Source organism: Chelonia mydas, chromosome 3 (assembly GCF_015237465.2).
Source record: "Chelonia mydas isolate rCheMyd1 chromosome 3, rCheMyd1.pri.v2, whole genome shotgun sequence".
Classification (NCBI taxonomy): domain Eukaryota; kingdom Metazoa; phylum Chordata; order Testudines; family Cheloniidae; genus Chelonia; species Chelonia mydas.
Window position 1 is genome coordinate 9,628,961 of NC_057851.1, and position 16,136 is coordinate 9,645,096.

The 16,136-nt window shown below is 45.9% G+C and overlaps 1 long non-coding RNA gene across 1 annotated transcript; it reads left to right on the top strand.

Moving 5' to 3' along the window:
• Nucleotides 1-977: 977 nt before the first annotated feature.
• Nucleotides 978-13,476, top strand: LOC122465284. Its single transcript, XR_006290016.1, has 3 exons — nt 978-1,115; nt 5,243-5,330; nt 13,409-13,476. It is a non-coding gene; the product is annotated as an uncharacterized LOC122465284 (long non-coding RNA).
• Nucleotides 13,477-16,136: the final 2,660 nt, after the last annotated feature.

Sequence of the window (16,136 nt, forward strand, 5' to 3'; positions counted from 1 at the left end):
GGGTACTTATCGGGCAAGTCCTCACAAAATTCTTTTAGTTACTTTTATTTGGCACTGACTTGCACTTTGCCAAATTCCCTCTTACCCTGGCAGCTGTATATAAATCTTCCATGCGCATCTGGCTACAGTGGCTGTGGGATTTCAGCAGTCTCCAAATACCAACCAGGTGGGGAAGTGGCCAGTGGGCAAAAAATAATGAACGTGTGAAAAGGTTCATTGTGGTGAACAGAGCACCAGGGTCAAAGTGAAAGAAAGAGGCATAAAGCATAAACATCAAATGCTGAATTTCAAGTAATTCATACAGAGGGTTTCCCTCAAATCCTGGTCTTGAACAGGCAAACCGGTAAAGCAGTTTATGTGCATCATTTAAATGCTCTCTTCCACTCTGTCCAACTGTCTCAACTCTCCAGCAACACTGAGCTCCAAGGTGATCTTCCACCATGAAGATCTTCCACCATCTGCTTGTTCTTCTCTCTGTGGTTTTTCTGACTGCTCCAGGTAAGCTGTAAAAAGGGCCATACATAGGAAAGGACTTAATGCCCCAGTGAAATATGAAGCATTATGGCCAGAAAACATCCAACCTTGGCTTCCAGGGGAGTTGTGAGTGCTCAGATCACTTTTCCATTGATTTTGCTGGGCTTTGGATCAGGATCTTATTTATGTGCCTAAATATGGGTTTGGGTGCCTAATTGTGGGTACCCAAGTTTGAAAATATTGTCCTCTGTCAAAGCTAAGCAGGACTTCTGGATCCCTGTTCTTATAGCTCCAAAAAAGACAGACCTGTGATGGGATATATCAGAACCTCTGAGGCCCCCTGCTGGAGGCCTCATGGCCCTGCCACACCCCACCTCCAAAAATGGCAGTGGAGAGGGTCCTCCAAGCTGCCTAGAGTGGCTGTGTGGGACACAGCCAATCAGGGCCCAGCAGCCTAGTATAAGAAGAACTGCAGGGCCAGAGGGAGTTCAATTCACTGCTGGAGTTGTAGGAGTGTGGATGGTGAGTGGTTGGCTGATAGAGCTACAGAACCCTGGACAGGGTGGTGCTGCCAGAAGCTAGGGAGAGTGAGAAGGAGACCTGAGCTAGTTGTGGGGTCTCTGTCAGAACAAGGCCCTGAGGTAAGAGTGAAGATGGCGTGGGGAAGTGGCCCTGGGAATTAGAGCAGCAATGTAACTTAGATAAAGGGACACAGCAGACAGCTGCTATCTACAGAGGCCCTGGGCTGTTACCTGGAGTAGTGGGTGGGCCTGGGTCCCCCCCAACTCCCATTAGCCATTGGAGGAAGTGGCCTGGACAGTGAGACACCCCAGAGGGGGGAAACCAAACTATGGTGGCCCAGCTGGAGAACTGTAGCCAGGAAGCCCTAAGAGCATGAAGACACTGTCTCCAGGGAGGGAGCCCTGGGGCTCTGCTCTATCCCAGAGGAGGGACAATCAGAGAGAGAGAGTGTGCAGGTGCATGCACTTGGCCAAGGGGGTGCTCACAAGAGGTGAGTGCACCCCATTACAAGGCCACTCTCACTTAAGCTGAGGAAGATCACTGTTAGCTGTATGCTATAGAAGAACCATTATGTTCTTTTAAATCTGCCACAGAAGATCATATGAACCCCCACAGGGAGTACCCAGTTCTGCCCTGTTATGTTTCATGACATACAAACAGGGAAGTTAGATAAAACCTTCTGCAGGAGGGTGGCAAGGTAACACGACTTTATTACTTGGAATTCAGAACAAACCCCACCCCAAACAGAGAGAGAGAAAGCAGGCTGCTCCCTAAAACAGAGAGGCACAACTCAGCCTACTTTACTCTAGGAGGACTGACTGCAGACTGGCTATGATCAAACGCTTCCCTAGAGAGTCCCCAAGCATGTGAGCAGGACCAGGAACTCCCTGAGCATTTGAAGTGGTTCCTGACAATTTTAATACAGTTTTTTCGTGTATACAACATGCCCCCACTGAAATCAGTCACTCAAACACCCATCAACCACTCTGTCCATAACTCCCAAAACTCTTGTTTTCAAATCAATGGAAACAAGACTGGGCCTCAATAATATACACAGCACAAAAACAATTAATAACTTTTGCTCAGTGACAACCTTATCTCCTTCAACTAGAGCCAACACATGGGCTTGCTGAGCTAGAGGGAGACAAACCACCTTAAAATAAGAGTCAGTATTTCAGATCAGGGTGGTTTCGTAATGCTCTGCAACTCAAAAATAGTTTGGTAACTGCCCTCCTTTTCCTTCAGGGTAAGTATGGCAATTTTCAGGCCAAACAGTTTTCAAATCCAAAGCAACAAGGATGCTGAGAAAATACAGTGGTTTTAATGAAGCTGGTTGTAACCTTAACTATGAAGAGGTGATCTCTTGTCCAGAATATGCAGATACTGATCTAGAGCCTCAGCTGCTGTATATCGTCATAGCTCAGCTGAAGTCAATGAGGTTCCACCAATTTCCCCCATCTGAGAATTGGCTTAAATGTAGCTACGGCAAGATACACCATCTGAAGATTTGACCCTCTGACTTCATTTGAGATAAACGCCAACATTTATTGTCCAGAACGGTTACTCTTAACCAAGACCAAGAACCAAAAATTTAATGTTCATTGAAACAAAAGGCAGCTTGTGGATTATTCCATACTCTTGAAAAGTTTCATCAGAAGTATCTGGAAACCTCTCCAGCTTGCCCACGAAATTCTTAAGTGTAGCAGTTTTTCTTTAGAACTAACGTTTTCTAAGGGACAAGAAGTTAGAAGTCCAGAAAAATAAATAGTATTTGCCTCAGATGAACCAGTCGGGAAGGAGCTGTTTACATTGCTGTGACGATTTGGGAATCTGGCTGTATAATATATTTATTCTGTGTGAGATGATGCTATGTAGGTATCTTTATCAAATTGCAAACTCAATTTTGAATATGTTTCTTGGTAGCCTTATCCATTGTCCTTTGCCTCCCTGTTGGGCTGAAGTCACAATATGTAGAGATACAGGGCTGTTGACAAAGGGAAGGTGACTTTTAGGTACCCAACCACTGGAAATCTATTCACTGCAGACAAAAGACTGGTCTCTGCCCAGAAGAACCGGTTTAGCACGAAGGAGGTTGCCTTTGCAACAAAGTCACCTGGCCAGAGGCTGAACCAGGGACTTATCTGACAAGGGGCTGAAGGTTTTGAAAGGACAGAAGATGCTCTGCTAATGGGCCATTTTCTCCAGTCTATGAAGGAGAAGGAACCCAGCATGTAAAAGCCAGCATGAGGCCGGCCTTTCTGGAGGCAGACGGTCTCTGCTGGAAACACAAGGAAAGGGGGAACTAGTGAGGGACATTGTGGTTCGGGATGGTTTATTGTTTTGTATGGTATATCCTCTTCTGTGCTTTGCATGATTGAGTAAAAGAGCAGTAAGGTGTTGGACTGGGTGCAAAATGTCTCCCTGTGTGTGTTAAATGCTTCACAACTACTGCATGTCTCTGGCTGTAGTTAGACAGTAAACCAGAACCTTCACACCTTCTGGGGAGGAGTTCTGGGAAAGCGACGTGTTTAAGTAACTGGGGTATCTCAGGGGTCAGCGCTGGTTCTGGGGGGCTAAGGCAGGTGGGCATTTCCGGGAAGGAGTAGCAGGCTGAGAGTCAGGGCTCAGGAAACATACCAGAGGGGCCTAGGGAGGACACAGTGCTGCGGCCTGCTGACACCCAGTGAGCTTCAAACACTCAGCGATCCAGAGAGCTGGAAGCTTGGCTCACTATCACAGGCGTCTGGTGGGTGGCCAGAAGGGAATGCCCTGCCAGAGTCTTGACAGCCGTGTGCTGAATGATTGGTTACAAATTGCATATGTAAGAGGATAAGTCCTGATTGGCTGCAGATGACAGTCAGCAAAGATGATTTATCCTTGGACATAGACAACAGTATTGGCTAACCTTGCTCCAGAATTCAGTATTGTTGACCTCTGAGGAAATAAACAATGGGAAAATTCCAGGCTTAGCACATGACTGATTTGAGCCAATCATGAGAGAGGATTTTCTTCTTGTATATGACAACAGCTACTGAATGAGTTGGCAACAGGTTCTGAGTGTCGTTAAAAAGGTGCTGGCCAGGTAAATGAAGTTCATGATTTCTTAGGCCCTCATATCCTGGTGTGAAATTTGGGGTTCAACCCAGACCAGTAAGAGGTTGTGTCACTGCCCACACTGCAACTTGGGTACCTTAAATGCTCTGCTTCTGTGGCTCACAGCCCAGACACCAACAGCCCTCAGACAACCATGCAGGTCACAGCCTGGCTTCCACTACCCAGTTACTGTTTGCAGAGTGACCCCAACAACTCCCAGTCCTGAATTTCCCCCAGACTGGCTCCCTGAAGTGCCCAGCCTTCTTACACTCACAGCTGTTGTCACGTTGGCTTCTCCTAAAGAGACAGAAAGAGCAGCTGGTTATCTTGACTGCAGTTACCAATCATTTCAGTTCAATTAAAGCACTGGGTTGGTTTAGATAAAAAGTAAAATAAGGTCATTCAATTAAACAGTTTTTAATTAAAGAGGTTTTAAGTGAGTTCAAGTACAAGAAATACAAATGGAAAGGGTTACAAACCAGCAAAAGTAAAAATATGCTTTCAACTGCCTAAGACCAAAGTTAACAAGTGACTGTTTTTGTTCAAGGGAGTTTGCTCACCAATTGTCCTTTGCCAGCCATGGAAAATGTGAACGTATCCCAAAATAAAGCTCCTTTTCCCTGCTGCCTGTGGACACCATGCTGTCTAATGTAGACTCCAGGTTGTCTTCCCTCCACACCCCGCTGATGATTTGTGCAATGCAAATGATCTCTTCCTGCAACCTCTGTACATATGAATAGTCCATTGAATTTGGCCATGTGTGCTTTCAGGTGTTGGCTTCTTTCCTGTGTCTGGAGAAAACCTGTGTATCAACTCCCACTGACATGCCTGGTTTAAACACACTTTAGTCACATAATTTCAGCACCTCTGAATAATCCTTTGTGGTTGACTGTACATACATCCTGCAAGAATATTAATGATCAGTGAGTTATTAGCTTGCTAATGACATATTACACGACATCTCAGAGATACAGATTATAACAATAGTGAGTTGGGGTACACTGAGTTGGTCAGGCCAGCTGAAACTCACTGCTAGATGCCAGGGGGCCCCTTGCCTTCTGGCATAGGGATGCTGTTAGGCTCACACATGGTCTGTACTGGGCAACTCTTCTTTACCTTAATATCACTATGTCTCCTCATCTGTGCCTTCCAGTTACTCTAAGATCGCAGCTGACCTTCAGCTATGAAGTTCTTTTACTGTCTGCTTGCTGCTCTCCTTTGGATTGTCCTGGCTGTTCCAGGTAAGATGTAAATGTAACGATGCTCATGGATGGGTTATCTGCAGGAATGCCACCTGGGAACCTCTAGATCTATAAAAGCGTGAGTCTCGCCTGCCTGAGATAAAGAGGAAATTCGATGAGCTTGGAACAGTAGTGGAGCCACGAGAGGGGGACAAAGAGCCAAAGTGGGTTAGTGCTGATGAGACAAATGTTAGAGCCACAGAGCAGTTTCCATCCATGTGGGCTTCAACACTTATTCTATATATATTTGCATGCATCACTCATAATCCCAGAGTGTTTTTTGAGTCTATCAGACACTGAACTCTAATCTGACGGCCTTGCTGCATGGGCCCTGATTCAGGTGCCCCTTGTGGCTTGCCTAACCTTGAAAATGGCTTTTGTTTAGGAAGGCCTGTTTCTGTTGGATCAAGTAGCTTACAGCTTATGAAACCTTGTGGAATAGTTGTTTGCTGCCAGGATTTTTTTTGCATGCTACATTAGTGTGTCTTTGAGCTAGAGGACATTTTTGTTAGCTGTAATTTAATAATATTCTCTGAAGTAAATGGCTGGTAACAATGACATTTTCCCTGAAGTAATTCTTTTCTCCTTCTTGACAAGGTGAATAGCAGGAAACGATTATTCAGAAACGTTTGGCAATTTCTAAAGAATATTTAGTTTGATTGTGTTTGCTCGCCTTTGGATTTTTAGCGGTTGGTAAGGGCATAAGTATTGGAGATTGTCACAATTACATAGAGGCAAGAAAAGGTTTAATGTTATAAATATTTTCAGACATACTCTAGCCCATCCTTATGTTTCTCCTAGCACTGATGATGTAGGCTGGTTTAGGTGTTTGCAGTGTCTTCATCAGCTGTGACTGGGGGGATGTGGAATCAGAAACTCCAAAAGGAAGAGCAAGAGGAGAAGGACAAGAAGAGAGAAATGAAGTGTTAACCAATTCCTGCCTGTTTCTGGACAGAGAGAGAGAAGCAAAAATTTCATCTATGAGACCACTCAAATAGATTAGTGGATTTTATAAGGCACTAAACGCCAGACTTTTAAGGGTGTTCTTTTGCTTAAAGATGCGGATAGGAGCCTAGCTGGATTTTCCAAAGTGCCTACATGCCTACTCTCTTTCCTTTCAATGGGAATTAGGTACCCCGGTGCTTTTAGAAATCCCCCTAGACTACTATCTGCATCTTTAGGTGTCTGAACATCTTAAAAATCTGCCCTAAGATACTTATGTGATGGGTGGGGTATAAAATTTAGATAGATTAGATACCTGGGATGCTGCTAATAAGTGAGAAAGGTCCTGATTTTCACATCTTGGGTTTTTGTAATATTTGGGTCTCTACTTTTCATCTATTTCTGATCTGGGCTCTCAGACAGTTTTTAAAAATGGCAAACATTTTGGTTTACTTTATAAATTGCTCAGATGTATTCTTCTATTTCTCTGTTGACCTGGCTTCTTCTTCTTTTATCCTGGTGCTTTACAAGAACTTTAGACATTTAAGGTCTTAATTACAGAAAGAGATGAAAGAAATGGACAATGGGACACAGGGTGGATTCAGGGCCCATCCATAGGAAAACCTGTCTTTACTCTATCACACCTCCAAACTCTGTAAACTAGTCACTAGCAAAGACGGTTGCCAACAGATCCACTCCAGCAATGTGATCGTTACGCTGCACAATGAAGTGCTGCAGAGGGAGGGATTAGGAGGTGTCAAGGACTCTGACAGCTGGAGAGCTGACCTGAGACCTCAGACTGGTGATGCAGCGAGATCTGCACCCTTCTACCCACATTAAACACAAACTGGTGCAAAATCACACCTCTATAATAAACACATATGAATCCTTACGCAGGTGTGCATAGCATGTTTTCTCTCCTTCCTTTCGCTATAAAGACCCTGTTACAATGTGGAAATTCAAATCTGTTTCCAGGAAGCAGTTCTTTAATAACCTACTGATCACAGTTCAGTCTAGCTTTAGTACTTACACGACCCCATTAACATAGTATCTGAGCACTGCAGAATTTTAAACATATTTATCCTCACATCACTCCAGGAGGCAAGGCCGTGTGATCACCCCATTGCACAGATGGGAAACTGAGGCACAGAGAGACTTGTCTTCCCTGCAGCAGTGAGTTTGGTTAGGACACTCCAGTTAGCCTTGCTCGAGCGAGAGCGACCACCCAGCAGAACAACGCTCAAGCGGCACAGAGCGATTGGATTAGCAGCTGATGAGTTGCTGTAACTCAAGCTGCTGCATCCTCACTGCGTTACTAGCCTGGGCATCAGCAGCCACATGAGCTTCGCCCCTCCACACCACATCAGAGCAGCACATTTAAAGCTCCTTTTAACTAAATTAGAGATTTTTATGTGTGGATGAAAGTCAGGGTAGGAGCAAATCTGAAGCCAACAATGCAGTGAAGACAAGCCCAGGGCAACTCGCCCAAGGTCACACAAGGAGCAGAACAGGGCATTGAATCTAGGTTTCCACAGGACCAGGATTGTGCTTTAGCCATGGGAAAATCTTGCTGTGATGCTGTATGGAATAAGGGTGACCATTTATGGTATTATTAATACCAATGTTATAAAATTGCACTGAATCTTACCAGATATGCCACATAAGGTATTTGTGAAAATGTGATTTGCCATGTAAGATAATCTTGTGTATATATTTGTATCAAGTTATAGATATGTAGGGCTTATCTGTATTTCCAAACTTGTGCTGTGTTTCTGGGTGACACCCCCAGACAGATTGGCGTCAGCACTGCCTAGCCCGTTCGATGGCCCATCAAGGGTCATCAGCTGTACAACTGACCCATTGAAAGAAGTCAGGGGTTACACCTTATGAGTCAGCAAGACATATAGGGACATGCCTGGGGACAGGGAACTCTAAGGCTTTTCCATGCCATGTACTGTGAAGCCTGTGTTTGGGACAAAGGAAGTACCAGCCACATGGCAAAAGAATATAAAAGGCAGCTGCATCTTCTCCATTTTGTTGTCAATCCTGCTTCCTACGTCTGGAGAAACTTTTCTGCAAACTGACATATGGACTTTGTAGTCTTGTGTATGTATCTGATTGCTTGATCATTTAACAATTCTCTTCTTGTTCTTTTCTTTTGTAATAAACCTTTGGTTTTAGACACTAAAGGATTGGCTGGCAGCGTGGTATTCTGGGTAAGATCCAAACTAATATTGACCTGGTAATGTGGCTGGTCCTTTGGAGTCAGTAGAACATTTTGTATAGTGAGCAGAGTTTTTAAATAACTTCTCACTGTATGGGACCTATGTGCTGATTGAGAGCCAGAGAACTGGAATGCAACAAAGCGGGCTGTGTGATTTCTTTTTTCAGCTTCTGGATAATCAGTGTGGGGGATCAGAAGCACAGTTTGTGACTGGTTGGTGAGTTTAACTTCAGTGTGAACCGCCAGTTCTGAGAGAATCTGCTCCCCTTTTGCAGCCTGCCCTGACCTGGGCGTTTTCAGTGAGGGCTGCTCCAGGCACCCTGGGTCACACCTTCCTCTGAGCAAACGCTATGAGTAGCAATCACAGTTCACTTAGAACGCTCTGCCCTGTGCCTGTTTTTCAGCAGGCCCCGCCGTAGGAAGTTGTTAAAGGGAAAGTCCTGCATCTCAGCATGGGGAATTTCTGATGGCAGTGAGACATCCAGTGATGGTGCTTTGATTAGGCATCACACCGCAATCTGTATAAGGAAAGCACTCGCAACTCCTTTCATTAGGGGCACAAAGGGCCAAGTTCCTGTAACCTGTTCCTGGTCCATCTAAGACCTCACTCAGCAAGACAGGGTGCAGTCCAGGCAGTGAAGTGGTCCTTTTGTAACAGACACATGCACGCCGCCATCCTGAGACACAGTCCATGGGGCAGGTAGAATCAGATCTGAGCTGATGAGGTTTCTTCAGTGAATTAGATGGGGAATTTCATAGCCAGAAAAGCGTAGCTCTCACAGGCCAGGGCTACGCTGGGAATGTTTGCTGGTATAATAATCTGTTATGAGTGTGATTTCTTTACAGCATTTTAACACTGGGGAAAAGCCCTTGCAGAGACACTGTGATATGGGAAAGAAGTCCTTCAGCCAGTATAGCTGATTTTGTTCAGGAAACTGGTATAATCCATGCCAGTAGAAACGGTGTCTCCACTGGGGTTGCCAGTTCAGCAACATCAGCAAATCTTTTCTACTGCAGACATGGCCAAAGAGAGCTAAGTCCAGGTGGCTTCATTGGGCTTTCTAATGAATAGGATGCTCCCAATGCAAATGTTTGTTTTTCCCGGCTGCTGCAGCAAGATATGAAATATTCAGGTCTCGGTGTGACAGCTCTTCTGACTTAGGCTTCGTCTACATTTCAAATTTAGGTTGATATAGCTACAGCGCGCAGGGGTGTGAAAAATCCACAGCACTGCAGCTATGCTGGTTTAATCCCCGTGGTAGGCTGCTTCCATCAATCTAGCTACCATCACAGAGAGCGGGTGCTCCAACAGCGATGGGAAAACTTCTCTCATCATAGGCTGGGTATCGACTACCTGGTTATGCCGGCGTAGCTAGGGCACTAAAGTCTCCACGGTGTAGACATGATCTGAGTGAGTTTTCTTGCACTCAGGTACTTCTGTCTTCTCCAAGACCAGTTTAAAGCAATCTGGGGCCTCTGCTCTCATGCTGTGTGTGATGGGTTCCCCCTGGGGTGCTGCCTAGAACTGGGGTACCACTGAGCCCTCTGACCTACCACCTTGGGCTCCTGGTCTCACTGTGCTGCTGTGACAAGCTGCAGACTACTCCTGGTCCTACACTCCCACCAGCATTCGCACAGGCAGGGACATACCGAACTGCAGTTAAATGGGGGCTGACTAGTCACTACATAAGCCAACAACAGCGAGGCTACAGCCAAGATACCCCCCAACTCCCCTGCGTTGTACCATCCTGCCCTGATCAATACCCCGACCAGTATGAATTTATTACCCAGTTTTCTCCTCCCTCAGTGTGGAGCCGAATATGCAACAGCCTTTGTTAGCCAAGCTGAGATTCTCCCCAGACACTTCACTTAAAGGCACACTGGTTTACATAAAGCTAAAAGCAAGTTTATTAACAACAGAAAGATCGATTTTAAGTGATAGCAAACAGATCAAAGCAGATTACCGAGCAAATAAACAAAAACCTCAAACTAAGCCTAAAAAACTAGATGGGTTGGATATGATTTAGCAATTTCTCACCCTGGTTGATGATACAAGCAGTCCACCAAGTTTCCATACATGGGCTAGAAATCCTTTTAGTCTGGGAATAGCACATCTCTCAGTTCAGTCTTTGTTCCTCAGGTGTTTTCAGGAGTTCTCTTGTGTGAGGAGTGAGGCCCCTAGATGATGTCACATCCCACCAGATATAGCTTTAACATATGGCGGGAACCCTTTGTTCCAAATGCTATCTCCAGCCCAGTTTGTGAAAAAACACCGATACCCAAAATGGTGTTCAGGGTCATGTGGGCTGGTCATATGCCCTGCCAAGTCATAACAGCCATTACTTACAAGTCCGAGTTTTTATTAATCTCTCCTCATACGGAAGCCGTTCAATACCCCTAATTATTTTTGTTGCCCTTTTCTGAACCTTTTCCAATTCTAATATATCTTTTTTGAGATGGGGTGACCGCATCTGAATACAGTATTCAAGATGTGGGTGTACCATGGATTTATATAGAGGCAACAGGATATTTTCTGTTCTATAATCTATCCCTTTCTTAATTATTAATTAATTTCCGTGGGGTTGTGACCATACTGCCAGAGCATGCACAGATACAGCTTCTGCAGCAGAAGAAGGCAGGAGCAGATATACCATGAAATTAATGACAGAGGGGTCCCCAAAATGCAGGACAAATCTCATCTGCCAACCTGCCCCCAACTCCCAGCTGGCGGCGCGGCAGGGCTCAGGCAGGCAGGCAGGCTGCCTACATGCCGTGGCCGGTGGCCCCAAGCCACTCCCAAAAGTGGCCGGCTTCTGGCACGTCTCTGTGTGCCCCTGGCAGGGGGGAGGCGGCTCCGCGTGCTGCCCCTGCCCTGGGCAGCGCATGGAGACCTGCTGACCCCTCCTCCTGCACCCCAACCCCCTCCCCCAATCAAGGTAGCTCACTTTATTTTCATTTACTTCCCATTACTTATAACATAGTAGGAGGATGAAGAGAAAAAGAGTGAAAAGTGTGTGTGGGGGAGTTAAGAGAGAATGTTCTTTTTCTTGGCTGGGTCCCGAAGGGGGGGCCCTCGAAAATGAAGCTGTGCACAGGGCCCCACTGACTCTAAATCCGCCATTGGAAGAAGGACAGATCTATGGTAGCATTAACTATTCCACTCTCCTTCCCCATTTCAGCCTTCCCCTGGGGGTATGGCAACCCCAAAGCAATGAAGCTGGGTGATCATTGAAATAAGCGTAAAGATTGCTGCGGGACACACCTTCTTAAGTGTTGGGTATTTAAATGGGAATGTCTGGAGATCACTAAATCCTGGTATGAGTTTGGTAAGCACTGCTATTTTTTCTTGAAGACTAATACTCTAGAAGGGACTTGCAGTTAGAAGTGATGGTAATTAAGGGAGGGTAATTAATCACTGGAACAATTTCCCGAGGTTTGTGGTGGACTCTCTGTCACTGGCAATTTTTTAATCAAGACTGGACATTTAAACAAGATGCGCTCTAGTTCAAACAGGAGTTATTTCGGGGAAGTTCTCTGGCCTGTGTTATACAGGGAGTCAGACGCGATAATCACACTGGTTCCTTCTGGCCTCGGAATCTATGAATCTATAAGTCCCTGGGAAAATGGTTATTTCTGATAAACCATCCAAGGAGCAGAAATAAGTATGTGCCTCTGGGAAGCTCAGTGGTGATGAAGTAGAACTGAACTCCATTGTAGCCACTCAGCATGGAGACATTTACATATGCAGTCTGATTGGCTAATGCTGCTCCAGAACGTAGCAGGACGTAGTGTAGACAAACAGTGGGGAAAAATTGTAGACTTGCCCCATGAGTCTTTTCAGCCAATCACAAGACAGGATTTTAGTCTTCTCTGTAACAGTAAGGTTCCAAACAAGTGGTTGGCAGAGGCAGGGTGGGCACTGCTGTGGGCACAGAGCACGGTGTGAGAGCAGTGCTGTACTGTAGGCTCCAGGTAATTCAATGGATCAATGTCCTCTCCCTCTAATACCACGAGCTTTGCTAGGAAAACTGTCTGAATTCAAGAGCTCTTTGTCTTTATCTCTTAAGGAACCCAGCATCAGTATCTCTCTTCTGAGCGGTAGCCGTGTTAGTCTGTATCAGCAAAAAGAACGAGGAGTACTTGTGGCACCTTAGAGACTTACAAATGTATTACATTTATTTATTGTTTATTAATAAATTTGTTAGTCTCCAAGGTACCACAAGTACTCCTCGTTCTTTTAGTATCTTTCTTGTTTCTCTTCTCGGCAGTTTTTGCGGGGGTAGCAGCTGGGAGTGGATCTGTTGTTGCCAACTGAGCCTTTGGTTTGAAGTAAGTCTGAAGGGTTCTGAGCTGTAAGTACCAGGTAACTCAAGCTCAATTCATTTCATTCATTTGTATCGGCTTCCCTTATTAGTGTGATTTGAGAGCACCCACAGATATGCTTAGGACTGCTGATCCCAGGAGCTTACAACCAACCTGGGGACAGAAGAGGTGATACAACGCATTTGGGCGTGGGAATATCTTGGTGGTGCTGTGGGTTGGAGATGGGGGAGGGGTTGGCCTTTATATGAAAATGGGAAACATGCAGTTATTAGATGACAATTGTTGACTGTTGTTGTGGGAATCAAGGAGGAAACAACAGAGATTTAAATGAGAAGAAGATTATGATTATTTGTATTACCATAGCACCATTATGGCTCATGGGACCATTCAGAGATTTCCTAACATCCTCCTCTTTATTGAGCAAATAGTGTCAATTTGGAGATCTGTGTTCATCTTTCAAAGAACCTCAGCTTCATTTTCTATCCATTCATCAGCTATCTGTTCCTGTGTCTTTCTTTCCATCTGTTTATACTGCACCTGTGGATACGTACCTGGGAGTCCGTTTTGTCTTTATGTCTCCTCTCTCCAGTTCCCCTGTGATTCCAGCTGACCGCAGGCTATGAGGATTCTCTACTTTCTCCTTGTTGTTCTCTCAGGGATCTCCCTGGCCACTTCAGGTAAGATGTAAATATTGGAGCTCTGCCAAACTTGGTTGTGCCGGTTCCCAATGGTTCAACTGGGGGGTCAGGGTGGAGGGGAAAGCGGGTTAGCTTTGCAGGAGATCAGTCCCCCTGATTTTCACTTTGAATTTCAGGTTTCAATGGAGAATTAAAGTGAATCATAGTGATAACTCAGGGGGTGAAATCTTGGCCTCATTCAAGTCAATTACAAAATTCCCATTGCCTTCAATGGAGCCAGGATGTACCCTCAGCACTTAGTCTGATTTTGAGTGATAATCACTCAGTGTCACATGATTTCAACCCAGAGCCGTAATTGCCTCACAAAAGCTTTGGAGAGGTAGGCAGGGAGGGAACTCACTTGAAAATCAATCCCTGGCTGACTCAGAACCAGAGACGGGTCTGTCCAGGTACAAAGTCTGGATTAGGATCTGAGCTTCCCCACAATTTAGGGAAAGTATTCAAGTATATGAGCAATCCTGTTAAGTTCAGGGCCCAAGGTCTCCTGACTCCTACTCTAGAGCCCTGTCTACTGGGTGAATCTTGACTCTGGATGTTTCAGTCTCCTCTATTCTGCTGCTTATTTGGGATCTGTTGTTTTTTCTGACTTGTGGTCATCTCCAAAGCCTCTTGAGGTCAATGGGAAGAGTTCATTGGGCATTGGATTGGGCCGTTAGACTTCTCTCCCTGTGAGTTTCTCTAGCATATGCATGATTAAGATTTTCCCCACCATCATTGTGCCATTTCCTCTTGTCCTTTGACCTGATGGCACAGTTGATATCGGCCTGCCTTTGCAACTGCAAACACAACTCTTTTTCTTTGCACAGCAAATGGCCAGCGCATGACTCGAGATCTCAGCTACTGCCTAGAGAGAGGTGGGACATGCCAATATAATGACTGCAGTGATGGTGAAGTGGAGATTGGCACCTGCTACCACCATACCATGTTATGCTGCTGGGATTAGGAGGTGATGCTGTCCTAGAGGCATCCCATTTTGAGATGTCCAACAGCCACCAAAACCTCCCCTCTTCTTCTTTTTTAATTAAAAATAAACCGTCGTTAAATTAAGTTTCCTTAATAATAATAAATAAAAAAATGCATTCCCACCAGGGCACCTGGCTGGACGTGTGACAGTCATGTGCTGAATGTTGCTTATATATTGTATGTGTAAAACAATAAGTCCTGATTGGCTGCAGATGAAAGTCAGCAAACAGGAATTATCTTTTGACATAGATGACATCATTGGCTAACCTTTCTCCAGAATTTAGTCTTGTTTTCCTCTGAGGAAGCAGACAATAGAAAATTCTGGCTTATCACATGACTCTTTTAAGCCAATCACAAGAGGGGAATTTGTTTCTGTATACAACAACTACTGTATGCGCTGGATCAGTGGTTCTCAAACTTTTTTTTTGTGGACCACTTGAAAATTGCCGTGGGTCTTGGCAGACCGCTTAACAATCTTTCCAAATGTTGTTTGTACCGTGAGCTAACTATTGTAAAGCCCTTTGGATAAAAGTGCTATATAAAAAAAACCTTTCATAATAATTAACATTTTTTTGTTCTACAAATAAAAGCACACAACTCATATTTTAATATCAGTAGTCTTACCTTTCAATAGCAATGGATGTGCCTTCTCTCCCCCGCCGCAGCAGCCCCGAGCTGAGGCTGGGAAGGAGAGGGGTCTCTCCCCGGCAGCTGCAGCCCTGGAGCTGGGGAAAGTCACCTCTTTCTCTGGCCGCCACAGCCCTGCACGTCCCAAATTTCCTCCACCCTCTCTTCTCACCCCACTGCCCCCTCCCACCTTCCCCCTATACCCCCAAGGCCACCCCCCTCCCCTTACACGTGCCTCTTAGGGTCCAGGCACCTAATTAGTGGGTGGCCCTTCATTCTTTTGTGCGTGGCCACCCCCAGGCACACACCTTAGAGGGAACTATCCGCAGACCACCTGAATGGAGATCGCGGACCACTGGTGGTCCATGGACCACAGTTTGAGAACCTCTGCTCTAGATGTATCTGTTGCCAGCACAACCATAGTTTCAGAGCAAAGTTGAAGGGTGCTTGTGGAGGGGTTAGGCCGGGGCTCATCCCTTTCCGCATGGTGGGGAACCACACCACCTTGCTACTTTCTTTCAGTTGTGATGGGGAATTAGCCTGGCCGCGGGAGTCTCTCGCCGTGACAGCAGTAGAGGCAAAACACAAGAAGTTATTCACGCCTGGTCGGCGGGCAGTAGTGAGTCATGGGCTCAGGTCCTCAGACAGGAGCTGGGCAACTGTTACATAATGAGCAGGCCCTTGTCCTGGGTCTGGGCGGGGCAACAGAGCGTCAATGGCTTAGGCCCTCAAGCAGGGGCTGAGCAAAAGCAGGTAAACAGAGAGTCCAGGCTCTCGGCTCAGAGGGGCCTGGGAGAGGGGGAGACTGACACCCACAAGTTGGGTGGCAGGGGGGACGCAGGCCCTTCCACTCCATGGCGTCCCAGCCCGGGTCCCTAGCAGCAGCCAAAGGCCCGCTGCTGAGTCAGGGGGATCCGGGCAGCAACACACTGAGATAGGCACTGGCAGTGCTGCAGCCAGACTAGAGTCAGCTGCCTCTGGGCTACTTCCGAACTCCCCCTCTGGAGGTATCTGGGTCTGGACGGTGTC